This window comes from Chenopodium quinoa, unplaced genomic scaffold (assembly GCF_001683475.1).
Source record: "Chenopodium quinoa cultivar QQ74 unplaced genomic scaffold, ASM168347v1, whole genome shotgun sequence".
In the NCBI taxonomy this organism is placed as follows: Eukaryota; Viridiplantae; Streptophyta; class Magnoliopsida; order Caryophyllales; family Amaranthaceae; genus Chenopodium; species Chenopodium quinoa.
The window spans coordinates 7,175,650-7,190,706 of NW_018745024.1; the positions used below are offsets into that span (position 1 = coordinate 7,175,650).

The following is a 15,057-nucleotide window of genomic DNA, read 5'->3' on the forward strand; positions in this document are numbered from 1 at the left end:
TATGTTTTCCTAATCTCTCAGCTACGGTCCCTCACAAGTTAGCTCCAAGGTCCACACCATGCGTCTTTTTAGGATATCCCGCAAACCATAGGGTATACAAGTGTCTTGACCTTTCCACAAATAAGATCATTATTTCTAGACATGTTACATTCAATGAGTCAACCTTTCCATTTCTAAAACCTTGCTCTTTTCGAACTACTGATTACAATTTCCTTGACAATAATGATCCTAGCCCACTTCTTTCCTTACTTTGGCAGCATCACATACCACATAGCCCAACCCTTGGAATGCCAAACCATCCACAAATCCATATGGGCCCAAACCCTTGCTAACAGCCCAGTCCTCCCACTACTCCCCCTAATTCCAACGGACAACAGAGAAGTCCGCAGGTAGGCTGCGGCATGGGTTCTTCACCCACGGCCCACCCGCGGACCAAGCTTCCCCCCTTTTCACGCCTGTTGGGCCAGCCCACTCATCTCCATCTATTTCTCCCCAACATACTCTGTCATCCTCTAGCCCACAACAACATACCCAACTTTACTCCCCCCCCCCCCCACCTATGTGTGGATTGCAACCCATACAACCCGCAAGACCACCACCTCTCTCATCGCCAATTACTCGTAGACAATGAGGAATTTTTAAACCAAACCCCAAATATCACCAAGCTAACATGACCATCCCTTCTCATAAATCACTGCTGCCTAAGACATATAAAAATGCTCTTAATGATCCTAATTGGAATGCGGCGATGCAAGATGAATATGATGCTCTTATTAAAACAGGGACTTGGGATTTGGTACCTAGGCCTACGGGGGTGAACATTGTTAATTGTATATGGTTATTTAAACACAAGTACAAGTCTAATGGTGACCTTGAAAGGCATAAAGCTCGCCTTGTTTGTGATTGCATGCAGGTGGCAAGAAGTTGATGTGTATTATGATGAGACATATAGTCCGGTGTTAAACCGGCCACTATTCGCATTGTCCTTAGCTTAGCTATGGCTAAAAAGTGGTCAATTCATCAATTAAATGTCCCGGTGATCTGCAGGAAATTGTCTATATGCATCAACCTCCGGGTTTTGTTGATCAGAGATCACCCTCCTATGTATGTTGGCTTCGTAAGGCTCTATATGGTTTGAAGCAAGCTCCTAGAGCTTGGTACCAGCGCTTTGCAAATTTTTTTATAAGATTGGGTTTTGTCATTGCTAAAAGTGACAACTCTCTTTTTACTTTTCGACAAGGAGATGATATGGCATATTTGCTTCTTTATGTTGATGATATTATATTAGCTACCTCTTTTGACAAGTTGCGTGAGGGGATCATATCTCAGTTGAAAACAGAGTTCCCTATGTCTGATTTGGCTCTTTGAGTTATTTCTTAAGGATTGCGATGACCCGCACTCCTTCTTATTTGATACTTTCATAGGAAAAGTATGCACATGAGATTTTAGAGCGTGCATGTATGGGCTCATGTAAACCTGCAGCTACTCCAACTGACACTAAGTCCAAACTTAGTGCAGATGCAGGACCACCTTTTCGGGATCCTACTTTGTATTGCAGTTTAGCAGGTGCTCTTCAGTATCTCACTTTCACCAGGCCAGATATTGCTTATGCGTACAACAGGTGTGTCTTTTTATGCAGGATCCCCGGGAACCTCATTATGAGGCATTGAAACGCATTCTGCGTTATGTTCAGGGTATCATAGATCACGACTTACATTTATATCCATTTGCTTCTCATCAACTAATTACATACACTGACGCTGACTGGGGAGGTTGGGCCGACACCTAACGATCTACTTCAGGCTATTGTTGTTTCCTTGGGGACAACCTTGTGTCCTGGTCATCTAAGCGTCAACGTGACATGATCAACGCCAAAAAATAAAAGTTAACGATGAGTTTTTGACTAAAGGTAGTCTCTTACAACATCTATCCTTTTATAAGGTAGTTTTTTACAACATTTTTTTTATTAGGTAGTTTTTCGCAAAAAAAAAAAAAAAAAAAAAAAAAATTGTGCGCGCAATAGTAGATGGACATTGGCACAATAATGTTGGTTCTAACTTCTAATTGTGCACGCCTGCACATTAATTACTGAGTTTATAAATTAGAGTTTTTTTTCACTTAATTACCAGACAAAGTTTTCTCGCTATTTTATACGAAGTACTTTGTATTAAAATATATATATATATATATTTTGAAAATGAGAAAGGGCGTATGGACGGGTAATAACATGGGGATTGTCTCAGCCCAAAACTAAAAGAATTTATTGAACCTTAGACACAACATGATTATGCATTTATGCCTTCAATAAGCACTGCCTGCTAAGCTCCTCTAGTGTTATCATGTTGCATGGAGAAACGACCAAACAATAGCGTTGTATATGTAATGTTCTCTTCATCTATCTCTTTCTCTATGAACCTACCTCTTTTAACATATATTTAATGGAAAACCCCACTATAAATTTAAAACTATTGAGCTTTATTTTGTATAGGACTAGTGATGTCTTGTTACTAACAAACCGTCTTCTTAATTATACACCCTTAAAGCTCTTTAAATTGATACCTCTTTTGAGAACTTATTACGTACTTTAGGAAAATTTGTTGTAACAATACTAATATAATAAAAGTGTTCTCAAGGCAGTTCACCTTGCCACATGAGGGTTATCTTTAAATCCTTAATTCATTCACTCTCATTTCATGTGAGTCATTTTTATGTATCTAATTAAACTTTTTACAAGTTTCAAACACTTAACTGTATGTTTATTAAACATACAGAATTCAACCATTAAACTATATGTAATCCATCATGTTAACTTTTCTCAACAAATTAAAGTATATTAATGACATACATATTTGTATATATAAGTACTATAACTATATTATTTTAACAAAGGAAAAGTTTATGTGTAATGCTTAAAATTAAATTATGGAGTATAAAATTATAAAATCCAATTTTATTTTTTTTACACGAACTATTTGGTCAGGCTTATAATGACGACGATGACGATGACGATGATGACAGCAATGGTGGATCTCCTTCTCTCCTTGTAAACGACGGTGACAATGACTATGACGATGACGACATTAATGGCAAAGGAGAGAAGCGAGGTCATTCATTGCGGAAGAGAGAGAAAATTTAAATCACAGATTTTTAAAAAAAATGCCTAAAAATCGAATTGGGGCTTTCTTATGTGATGTATATAATTATTGAAATTGTTTGTCCCCATATGATTGTATGTTGAATTGTGAGGATTTTGGTGACATGCATGTATTTTGGTTCAAAAATGAGCAGGTTATGTTATACCCATAACCTTTAGTACGATCTCTTCAATGGAGGTTCCGCCATTGTTATACATATCGTTATCAAACAAATTATACATATCAGCAAACAAGTTACACATATCCTCCATCAAATAATTTATATCTTCCAATCATTTATACATATCACCTACTGGCTAGATGATATCTTCTATTGGCTAGATGATATCCTCTATTGACTATATGATATTATGGTTGGATGATATTCTCTATTGGCTATATGATATCATTTATGATTGTGTTTATGATATCCTTTATTAGGTGGATAATATTCTCTATTAATTGGATGATATCCTCTATTGGCTAAATGATATCCTTTATTGGTTATATTATATCATGGCTGGATGATATTCTCTATTGGCTATATGATATTATTTATAATTGTGTTTATGATCTTCTCTATTGGCTATATGATATTTATCCATCCAACATATCATATAGCCAATAGAGGATATCATCCAACCAATATAAGATATAAAAATTCATTGAAATGACGAATATTTTGTCAATCCGGATCGATACAATACCTTTTCATTTTTTTATAACCCTATTTTATCTGTGCATAAGTTTAGTGTATATATATATATATATATATATATATATATATATATATATATATATATATATATATATATAACCATTAATATATATTTTTAATTATACATGTTTTTATACCTAGTATATGAATACTCAACTTAATTGTACCAACGGGAAAAGTCATATGACCCCTATTTTGATTCTGTCGAAGTGCACTATCAAATTAAAGTATTAATACTTTGCCTAAATTAAGCTTATAAGTTTTTATCAATGTTATCATTATCCTAATTTATTTGTCCCATTATAACATTTTAGATGTCCCAATAATTTAATTGTCTCATATGCATCCTTTACTCTTTTTTTTCCCCTCAAATTTCTTGTCATTTGGAGTTAACCTAAAGTAATGATACCAATAATATAAAATAGACAAAGCATCACATATATATAAAACTATACAATTCTAATTTACAAGATTTAGTAGAAGATGATCAAACAAGTATGTTGTTTATTAGTTTTAACAAAATTCTTATCCACTTTTTTGACTTATGATGTTACCTTCATCGTCGTGTTAAAGCTCCTTTCGCTTTCTCTTTGAATTGGAAAGAAAGAAAATTGACATCAAAGTAAATATAGAATGGTCCATGCACTAGACACACGCACGCTACTTTGTTGGCATTACTTTATTTTCTTTTTGTTTAGTAGCTAAGTTACACATCTAGTAAGGTCATTCTAGGAGGCTAGTTACAATTCAATTAGTGTAGTTAGTTAGTTACTATGCATGGTTAGGACCATTTAAAGTAGTTGACACACTTCATTACTCCCTCAAAAGGATTATTTAGTTTGTTACATGTAGTAAATTTTTAGTTGTCTAATTAATATAGAGGAGTTTTTAATTGACCAAACATGATTTCGTCATGTTAGTTTTGTTTTCTCTTCGTTATTTCAATGTGGGGTACTTAGGGTAAGTTTATCCCAAGACTGAGACTTATACTTCAAACTCTGCCACATTAGATTTCCACTAACTTTTAATTACTTTTTTATTATTCAGACTCATACAAGACTTTCTCCAATATCACACATTATTCCAATACCCACTCTAGATTTACTTATCCAATTAATATTTATAACATTAATTTATTTATATACTAGTATAGTTCCCGTGCGATGCACGGTTTAAAAATCAAAATTTTAATTTCATAATAACGAAACAAAAATAATTCAATTAGTAAAAATCGACATATTTAAATTAACAAATTAATTATTAAAATTCTGTTCACCAATCACCACAATAATGGTCAATATATTTTTTACGGAGTGTGATATGAAAATTATTTTATTACTGTTATTATATTCCTTTTCATTTTTTACATTGTTATTTTATTGATTAAAAATGAATAAAATATGCACTACACAAGCTAAGGAAAGTCGTTTCCTATTACTCGTAGTCTATAGAGGGATTTAAATTTAAAATTTTATCGTCATATTAATCGGTTCAATAGTTATGCAATCAATATAATATCTATTTTACCCATTATAATCACCAAATCTATAGACATAATTTTTTCATTATGTAGTATACAAGCTAAGTACCCTTATATCTTATCCACCTGTACATATTTTGTCTAAGCATTGTGCTAAAAAAATCACATAACAGTCGCACAACCTAAAACTGAGTGAATATACAACACAAATATGTATGTATAGATCGATATTGATAATTAATATATGAATTAGCTAGTAATAACACAATTTTTTATATGCGGCCTGTAGTATCATGCGGAAGGGGTTACTTGATTTTCTCGGTCAGGAGTTACTTAAGTTTTCGGGGTTACTTGAGTTTCTTGGTCAGGGGTTACTCGAGTTTCTCGGTCAGGGGTTACTCAAGTCACAATTTTTTGAATGCGGCCTGACCGAGAAACTCGAGTAAGCCCTGATAAAGAAACTTGTGTAACCCCTGACTAAGTAACCTTTAACTGAGAAAACCCCTTGAGTAACCCTTGTCTGAACCCCTCAAGTAACCCCTAATCGAGTAACTCAAGTAACCTCTGACCGAGTAATTCGAGTAACTCCTGACTGAAAAACTCAAGTAGGTCCTGACCGAGTAACTCAAGTAACCCTTGACTGAAAAACTCAAGTAAGTCCTCACCAAGTAACTCAAGTAACCCTTGACTTAAAAACTCAGGTAACCCCTAATCGAGTAACCCTGACTGAAAAACTTAAGTAACCTGTAATTAAAAAATAAAAATAAATAAATAAATAAAAAACTCGAGAAACTCCTATCGCATGGTGTGGCTTGTTGCACCAAAAATTGCTATAGTAATAATGGACTTATTTACATTAACAAATTAATTATTAAAGTATTCACTAACAATAATGGCTAATACAAATATTAAGGAATGTGATATGAATAGTACTTTGTCATTTGTATTTCTTATATTTTACTTCTTTTTTATTTTTTATATTGTTATTTAATTAATTGAAAACGAATAACTTGTGTAAAAAAAAAAAAAAAAAAAAAAAACGGAATAAATTATTATGTTCTATTAAAGAAAAGTTATTTTCTATCTCCTGTGGAGGGAATTAAAACTAAAATTTTCTTGTCATATTAACCGGTTTGGGTGTGTTTTATTCACCTAATTTGAACTTTTCTCTTTTAATTATTAGACCTTAACATCTTATTAAAACTTATTCTAGTTGTAATTTGTACTTGGGTAACCTTTATTAAAACTTATTAAAACTAAATTGAATTTATCTGAACTTAATTGAACTTATTACGCTTGAAATAAGTGAAAATAAAGTGAACAAAACAGACCCTGATAGCTGTACAACCTAATATCTATTTTACCCGTCATATTTACTAAATCTTTTTTTTTTTTTTTTTGGAGAATACTAAATCTTTATTGACACATTAAGAACCTTATATCTTACCTACATATATACTTTCCTAAGCATTGTACCAAAAACTTTTACATAGTAATCGTACGATAACCAATTGATTGAATATACAACATAAATATATAGATGTAGATCCATATTGAAAACTAATATTTGAATAAAAGATACGGAGTATTTATTACTTGTAAGATTTATATGAATGAAAGACATAATTCATCATCAACTAATCAGCCATGTTGGTAATGTATTTTTTTATGACCTGGATTCTTATAAATATGAATGAATAAAAAAATTATATATAGTATATAGGTATGAATAAATTATATAAAATTAAAATATGATGAAAATTCAATGATTATAAAAATGAGAATAATCTTCATATATTAGATACGGAGTAATATTTAATTATTAATTATAGAATTGTATGGAATATTTAATAGTTATCATGTATGCATAAATATTTGGAATTCATTTTCAATATTTAGAATCAATCAAATTTATTTTTAAATCTATAAAATTTATATATTAAAAACTAACCAAAAATATTATGTAATATATTTTGAAAATTCTACATATCATATTACAGATATAAGATAAGCGAGTCATAAAATGACACTTGTTAGCTCTCATTGATCCACTTGTCATAAATTTTGGCATAAATTTTTCTTATTTAATACTTCGTATATAATACTACAAATATAAAATATAAATCGAACACTCAAAATTACCCGACCTTGCCGAAGGCGACTCAAACACTCAAAATTGACACCTCTAAGATCCACATTGATTCGCTTGTCATAATTTTTTGGCACATTTTTTTCTAACAATTAACTTTTCTTCTTTGCAAAATGATTAATAAGTAATTAGCATTTATTTATCATATAATCTCAAAATATCCAAAGTCATATATTTAATCGATCATTATTTATCTCATAATGTTTGGAGGAAAAAAAAAACGCTAAGCTCGATTCCTTAAACAGTCGTTTAACGCAACTACTTAGTAAAGAATTAAGAAGAATATCATACATTAATAATACTCTGAAATATGAATAGATGATATGCATTAAGTCATATACAAAATACAGATATAAATAGAGTAATATTTTTATTTTCAATTATTTACCAAAATTGAATTTAGTTACTTTATCTTTTGTGCTTCATATATATTTTTTAATTATTGTTTTACTATATTAAGAGAAGTGAATCAGAGACAGACATTTGGTAGCTCCACATTGATCCGCTTCTCTTTTAGTATAGTATATAGATAGATAGATAGATAGATAGATAGATAGATAGATAGATAGATAGATAGATAGATAGATAGATAGATAGATAGATAGATAGATAGATAGATAGATAGATAGATAGATAGATAGATTATTAATTATTTTAATATGGTGAGTTGGCAACTCACTATTGGACAACATAATTATTATTGTCCATTTGTATAGTCTCAAGATGGGTTTTAGAATCCAAAACTCATCTCAAGACTATATGTAGTCTTGATAGAGATTATTGCTAGAATCTTGCTTAAGACTTGTCTAAAGACTCATCTTAAGACTAGAGATAAACTTACCCTTAGTATAACAATCTCAAAACTCAGTCGTTATATATAAATTTATTTTATTATGCTATATGAAACGGTCATGTTATCCTTAATGGGCCATCATTTGGATCTCTAACATATGGTTAAGTGTTCCCTTCATATTAGGACAATTAGCTTTGTTGCTCTTTTGCTTTTGTTAAATAATCAAATCGTCATATTAGAATATTAAATCCACAAACTCTAATTTTATGTACCAATTAAACAAGGCAACGAACGCTAGGATATTCATTAACTGGGAGGAAGTAAAAAGGGAGTGTTGTGAGACAAAATAAAATGTCTCACAACTATTAAAAAATTAAAAAGGTACAATGAAGAGAGAGAAATGTGGAGAGAGATAGGAAGAGTGAAAAAGGTAGTGTTGGCTCCACTTCACGTGCAAAACGGACAAAAATTTAACAGGACCACTACCACTGAGTCTATATTTTGTTCAACTGAAACTCTAGTTGAATCTTTTTGAGTACCACTGAGACTATATTTTATACCACTGGGAGTGTATTTTGTACCACTAAAGTTCCAGTGGTATGATTTAACAGCTCAATGAGACATCTCTAAAATGACGTCTGAAATGCCTATATTACCCTTGTGAGACATAATTTATTTATCTCACAACCCTTCGTTTGGAACCCTCCTCATTAACTCTGATACCATGGTAATTCGTCATTAGGCTGTGCATAGACCCTAAAAGGAGCTTCATTCTGCCTCGACAAAGTTCTATCTTAGAACTAATGAATAATAGGGAGTTCCCCACCATGCGTACACTATAATCCCTTATTTTTATTTATTTTTTTATCAATCTAACATAATTACACGTGATTTAGTTTATATTTTGGTAAATAGCGTCTATTTGACTTTTTGGTTGTATGTTTTGTTAATGACTTTTTATTAATTGATTTAAAAATACTTATAATTCAAATGAGCTTATTAGTTATTGCAAATGTAACTTAATAGTTTTATTTTAAATTGTTGAAATCTTAACTTGCCCTTTAAAAAAAACCTTTGAATGGGATTTTTGTAAACCTTTTATCTTAAAATTAGAATTGATTATTTAGAACAATACAAATTTTTGTATGTGGCTGGCCACATGGTGCGGCAAGGGTTACTTGTAGGGTGTTATTGGTTTTGTCAGGGGTTACTTGTAGGTATTACTTGTATTCTGGGGTTACTTGTATAGGTGTTACCGGTTTTGGTCGGGGTTACTTATAGGGTGTTACTGGTTTTGTCAGGGGTTACTTGTAGATGTTACTTGTATTCTAGGGTTACTTGGTTTTGGTCGGGGTTACTTGTAGGGTGTTACTTGTATTCTAGGGTTACTTGTATGGGTGTTACTGGTTTTGGTCGGGGTTACTTGTAGAGTGCTACTGGTTTTGTCAGGTGTTACTTGTATTCTAGGGTTACTTGTATGGCTGTTATTGGTTTTGATCAGGGGTTACTTGTAGGGTGTTATTGGTTTGGTATGAGATTTTGGTCTGGAGTTACTCAGAATACAAGTAACACATACAAGTAACCCCACGATACAAGTATCCAATACAAGTAACCTCATAATATAAGTAATACCATACAAGTAACCCCAGAATACAAGTAACCCTAAAATACAAGTAACCGTGTCGCACCATGAGGCTTGCCGCACTGAAAAACCTCTGTTAGAACAAAAATTGTCTAACTACAATATACATAATGAATATGTCTAATGTTTTATATTAATTGTGTTATTCTACATTGTTATTAATTGTAAGATATCCTCTCCACCTAAAATTAGTTAAAACAATATCTTAACCTCTCATAATTTCAAATATGACATGATTAAACAAAAATGTCCTTTGTAATACTATGTTGTGTGTTCTATTTTCTCACCAACACTTAATTCAAATAGTGGCATAATAGAAAATTTATACAAACAATTGTGACGACTAATATATTATCTTTTTATTTATGATGAATATCCTAAATATACGTATGTGGCTATTAATTTGTGAACGGGTGGAGTGATGTATTTCATAAATTTGTTGAAGAATTATTATAAGACAGATACCATATTTGACTTAAATTTTAGCTAATTGATGGTAACATCGAGCATATTTTCCTTACCTACTATGTTTGTGTGTGTTTGTGAGAAAATGAGATAAGTATTGTCTTTTATAAATCTACTATATACATTTGGTTTACAAGCTAAGATGCCACATACATTAAACACAATAGTACACCAAGGTAGGTCTAAGTCATCACATAAATTAACCTTAGAAATAAAATTTCTTAGAAAATATAGATAAGATTCAAGAAAAATACATGGTTTAGGCAAGAATAGAATCCATGAAAGTTAGGGCTGGCAAACAGGTCGGGTCGGGTTCAGGTTGACCTGTTTACATAAACAGGTCAGGACCCCCCAACCTGAACCCGACCTGTTTACTTAAACAGGTCAGAAAATTCAACCCGAACCCGACCTGGTTTTAAGCGGGTTGACCTAATCCGACCCGTCTTAACCTGTTTTTTATTTTAATAAATATTGATTAACCTTGTTATTTTTTTTTAACCTGTAATCTTTTTAACTAATCTTGTAATTTTTAAAAATAAAAATACAATTATTTTTCAAAAATTAACCTGAAATATTAAACAACATAAAAAAATGTAAAATGCAAATTCAAAGCCACTTGCTGCATAGTTTATAGTACAATTATATAACACTAAAAAGTTCCAAGAGTTCCAAAATACATATAACAGAAATTCAATATTTGCCAATTAGTAACTTCATCATCTGATTCTTCATAACCAGCAAGTTCAACGGGTAAAGGAGGAAGAGGACAATCAAGTACCAACCATCTATTAATTAAGAATAAATTAGTTAATTAGATAAATAATTAGGCTAACTTTATCAAAATACTAAATGCCAAATGCAGACTTAGCACAAAATCACTTATCTCACTCATAAACTCATAAAAAAACAGTTGTAAAAACAAGTAATCTCACTCATAATCAGATGGTGAAAAAACCGCATGCACAAAACGCACTCATAACAAACGAGCTTAAATCAGAAAAAAGTAAATCGAAGAAATTAAATCGCAAACAAGTAAACACATAAAAACAAACTAATGTTGAGATGAAATTGAAGAACTAAGATAAAATGCATAAAAAAAACAGAACAATTAAGTAAAGAGAATTAATTAGCAAGCAAATTACCTTTGACAATGTTGAGATGAAGATTCACAAGCTTTAATAAACAATTTTCATGGAAAAAATATGAAAACAAGAGAGAAGAGAGATGAAAGAGAGAGAGAGGAGAGAGAACGAGTGAAAGAGGGGAATTGGGGAAGCGACGCGAATAAAGAACAAAGCTTAGGGTTTTTCATTTTTGTGGTTAGATATTTGGGCTTAGCCCATATTTAAAAGTTAGGGTGAAAATAACTAAAATTAGGGCTGGTAAACAGGTTTAGGTGGGTTAGGTTCGGGTTGACCCGACCTGAAACCAACCCAATTAATTAAATGGGTTTAGGCGGGTTGGTTTCGGGTTGGGATTTCCAACCTGCACCCGACCCATTTAACTTCAGGTCGGGTTCAGGTTGACCCAATTACATAAACGGGTTGAAAATCTCTTTCAAAACCCATTTATTTCGGGTTGGGTTCGGGTCGTGTTGTCGGGTTGGGTCAGCTTCTTCCAGCCCTAATGAAAGTCAATTTATGGGCACAGGAAAAAGATAAATTATGACCATATTTATGAGCATTTAATGCACACGTGTGGTTGTGAAATTTTTGAGGTTATGGGCTTAGGTATTGGGCCCTTAATCAAGACCTTAATTCCAAGAGATTAACATTAGAGTTTTTGTAGGACCCACCATTCAAAGACGGTGACAGATTGGTGGGGCCCAACGGGCCACACGGGTGGATTGGGCTGTCATGGGCCTACATGGTTTTCGTCTAATGTGGGAAGTTAGGAGGAACGTCTTTATCATAAATTTCTTTGCTTTCTGTGTTGTCAGTCTTTTTTGATGGAAATAAAATAAACTTATAAAAAAAAATATTAAATACCAATTTTTGGAATCTTTTACCCACATTGTTGGCCATGCCAATGTTGATTGTCTTGAGTAGTCATCAACATTATCATGTTTTCATGATGAATATATGGGCTTTAGCCGATTTCCCTATGCTTGTTTGATACTTTCATTATTTTTGTTATTAATAATAATATACGTATTTTGTGTGCCGCTAGATATAAGTGACCGGTTGCAAAAAAGCAAAGTAACCCTTTAACACTGACCGATTTTTTAACACTAATGAAATAACTTTAATGACATTGACCTAAAAACTCTTATAACACTAATAAAGAACGATTATGACTACGATCATGATGGCAGCCATGCCACGTATGACCAGCTACATAAAAAAAAAAAAAAAAAAAAAAAAAAAAAAAAAAAAAAAAACTTGTGTAATTATTATGCCTCCTAAAAAAAAGAGTAATTAAATCTCAACACTTATCTAACACTTATCTTAATAGAATGTCATTATTTCATCTATAGTGACAATGGAGTTACTCCACTTAATTATAGACTTTTTGTTATGATCCAAGAAAAAGGCTCTTTGTTAGTTTCAATGACTTCCCTAAAATTCATGCTCATTTAAGTTGAGATTTGATAAGAGCATTGGAACATATAATGTTTATTTATTATCGTTCTTAGGTTTTGATGATAACAAACAAATATGTTTTTAATATTGTTACATTCACATGAGTTTCACTTAAGAATAAAGTATACTTTTTTTTAATTTAAAATAAATTAATTCGTTAATAAAATGTCATACCGCATCTATAAATGAAATCTAAATCAACGAATATATAAAATTAAATCAAATAAGGGTTTTCTTTATCAAATCTACGCTCATTGAATAGATCTTGCACTGTGGTGCATCTCTCGCACTCATCGCTGGAATATACAGTGTTTCGAATAGACAATCTAACGATTTGTTGCAGCCGTAAGGATGATTTTCATCTGATTCACTTGAACGCATTTGAAAACTTGACAATCGTTGCGATCTTAGCAAATCTTTATCAACGAACTGATAGTAGGGTAAAAGATGATTACTTTTTTAATAAACTCTAACATACAAACAAACCCTAAACATAAACAAATAACTAAACTACCAAAAACTAACGACTCCGCCGTAGGTAGACACTCTGACATAGGGAGACAGACTATTATCAATACTACTACTCGTGTAGATTTATTGAAACCTAAATTGCAAAATTAAAGAAAAGAAAGGGAGAATGGTCGAATATAGCCTAATTTTAGACTATTTCTAGCCTTAACGGCCAAGAATTTGGAGAAACCCTAAAAACTGAAGTGAACTTATGTAAGCTGATTATAACATACTACTGGAAATAAACTTGGATAACTGTTATTATTAAACTTTATTAGAGCTTATCAAATTTAATCATATCCAATACTTAATTTTTTTTAAGTAAATAAAAGTAAGGTAAAATGAATAGGACTTAAGTATGTTCTGATTTACTGAACTGAGTTGAATTGAATTGAGTTGATTGAATTGTTTATGAGATAAGGAAATTAGGAACTAAACTAAACTGATTGGAGGTGAAATGAACTGAACTGAACTGAAATTAGGCTAAAGAGAACATGCCCTTAATTGCTATGGTCCAAGCATGTGTTAGGTTATCATAGATTAATGGGAACACTAAAAGAAGCAAAGGAAACTAAAAATTGATGAAGATTTGTCAAGCAAAAGATTAAATGTAGCATAGGTTTGTTGATTGGAGCTTCACACTAGCCATAGAAGATTCATGTGAAGTCTGAAAACAGAATTTTATTTATTTATTATTATTATTATGTTCTAAAAATGTAAGTGCGAGCTCTAAACCGCTAAATAATGAGGTCGAGTCCCAACCCCATTTGTACTTAGTCCCAACCCCGTTTTTACTTAAGTGATAATCTTCTAATAGTGATAGGCTTCTATAATGTTGCCAAATAAAGTCCAAATGCATACATGCCATGATGCCAATTTTCAAATGAACTCAAATAAAGGCCAATATATATAATGCTTAATTTTCTAAATAATTTTAGTAGAAACAAATTAAAATGGGTACATTCGGGAGAAAAAATAAAGTCTAGATTTCTTTATTATTTCAATCCATTGAAACCCAACAAGCCTTTGTCATGTTACTCATGTACATTAAATTTTAGGGTTTCCTCCTCTCTTTCACCCGAAAAAAAAATGTACATGTAATAGATATGGAGTATATAAATGCTCTCTAATTATATACAAAAAAATAATTCATCTATAGTTAAGCCATTTACATAAATGTTCGATAGATACGTAGATATTCTTTAGAATGAAATAATCTCGGAAAAAATCTATAGAAACATTTTCACACACAAATTAAAGGATCTATTTACAATTTTACACCCATATGCATGCTAGTTCCATGGTGAATAGGATTATTAGAGAGATTATCGATTTGACTTAATCACAATTAATACATAATGGTAGATCGTAGGAGAAGTTTATGTAGCTCCAAAAGAAGATCTATCATTACTAACAACCTATCTCGAAAATCATATTATACATTAATGCCCTTGTGTATTCAACCTGACTAGACGAAGATAACTTAGGTTTGTTGTCATTTAGAGGATCACGGCACGAATTTATCACCTATAAAATCAACGACCTCAAGTAGACCGACTTTTTTATCCGGACAACCACACTAAA

The 15,057-nt window shown here is 31.7% G+C and overlaps 1 long non-coding RNA gene across 1 annotated transcript; it reads right to left on the reverse strand.

Annotated features, from left to right (window-relative positions):
* Window positions 1-10,973: 10,973 nt before the first annotated feature.
* Window positions 10,974-11,976, reverse strand: LOC110708989. Its single transcript, XR_002508818.1, has 2 exons — window positions 11,524-11,976; window positions 10,974-11,166 (listed from the first exon to the last, which is right to left on the reverse strand). It is a non-coding gene; the product is annotated as an uncharacterized LOC110708989 (long non-coding RNA).
* Window positions 11,977-15,057: the final 3,081 nt, after the last annotated feature.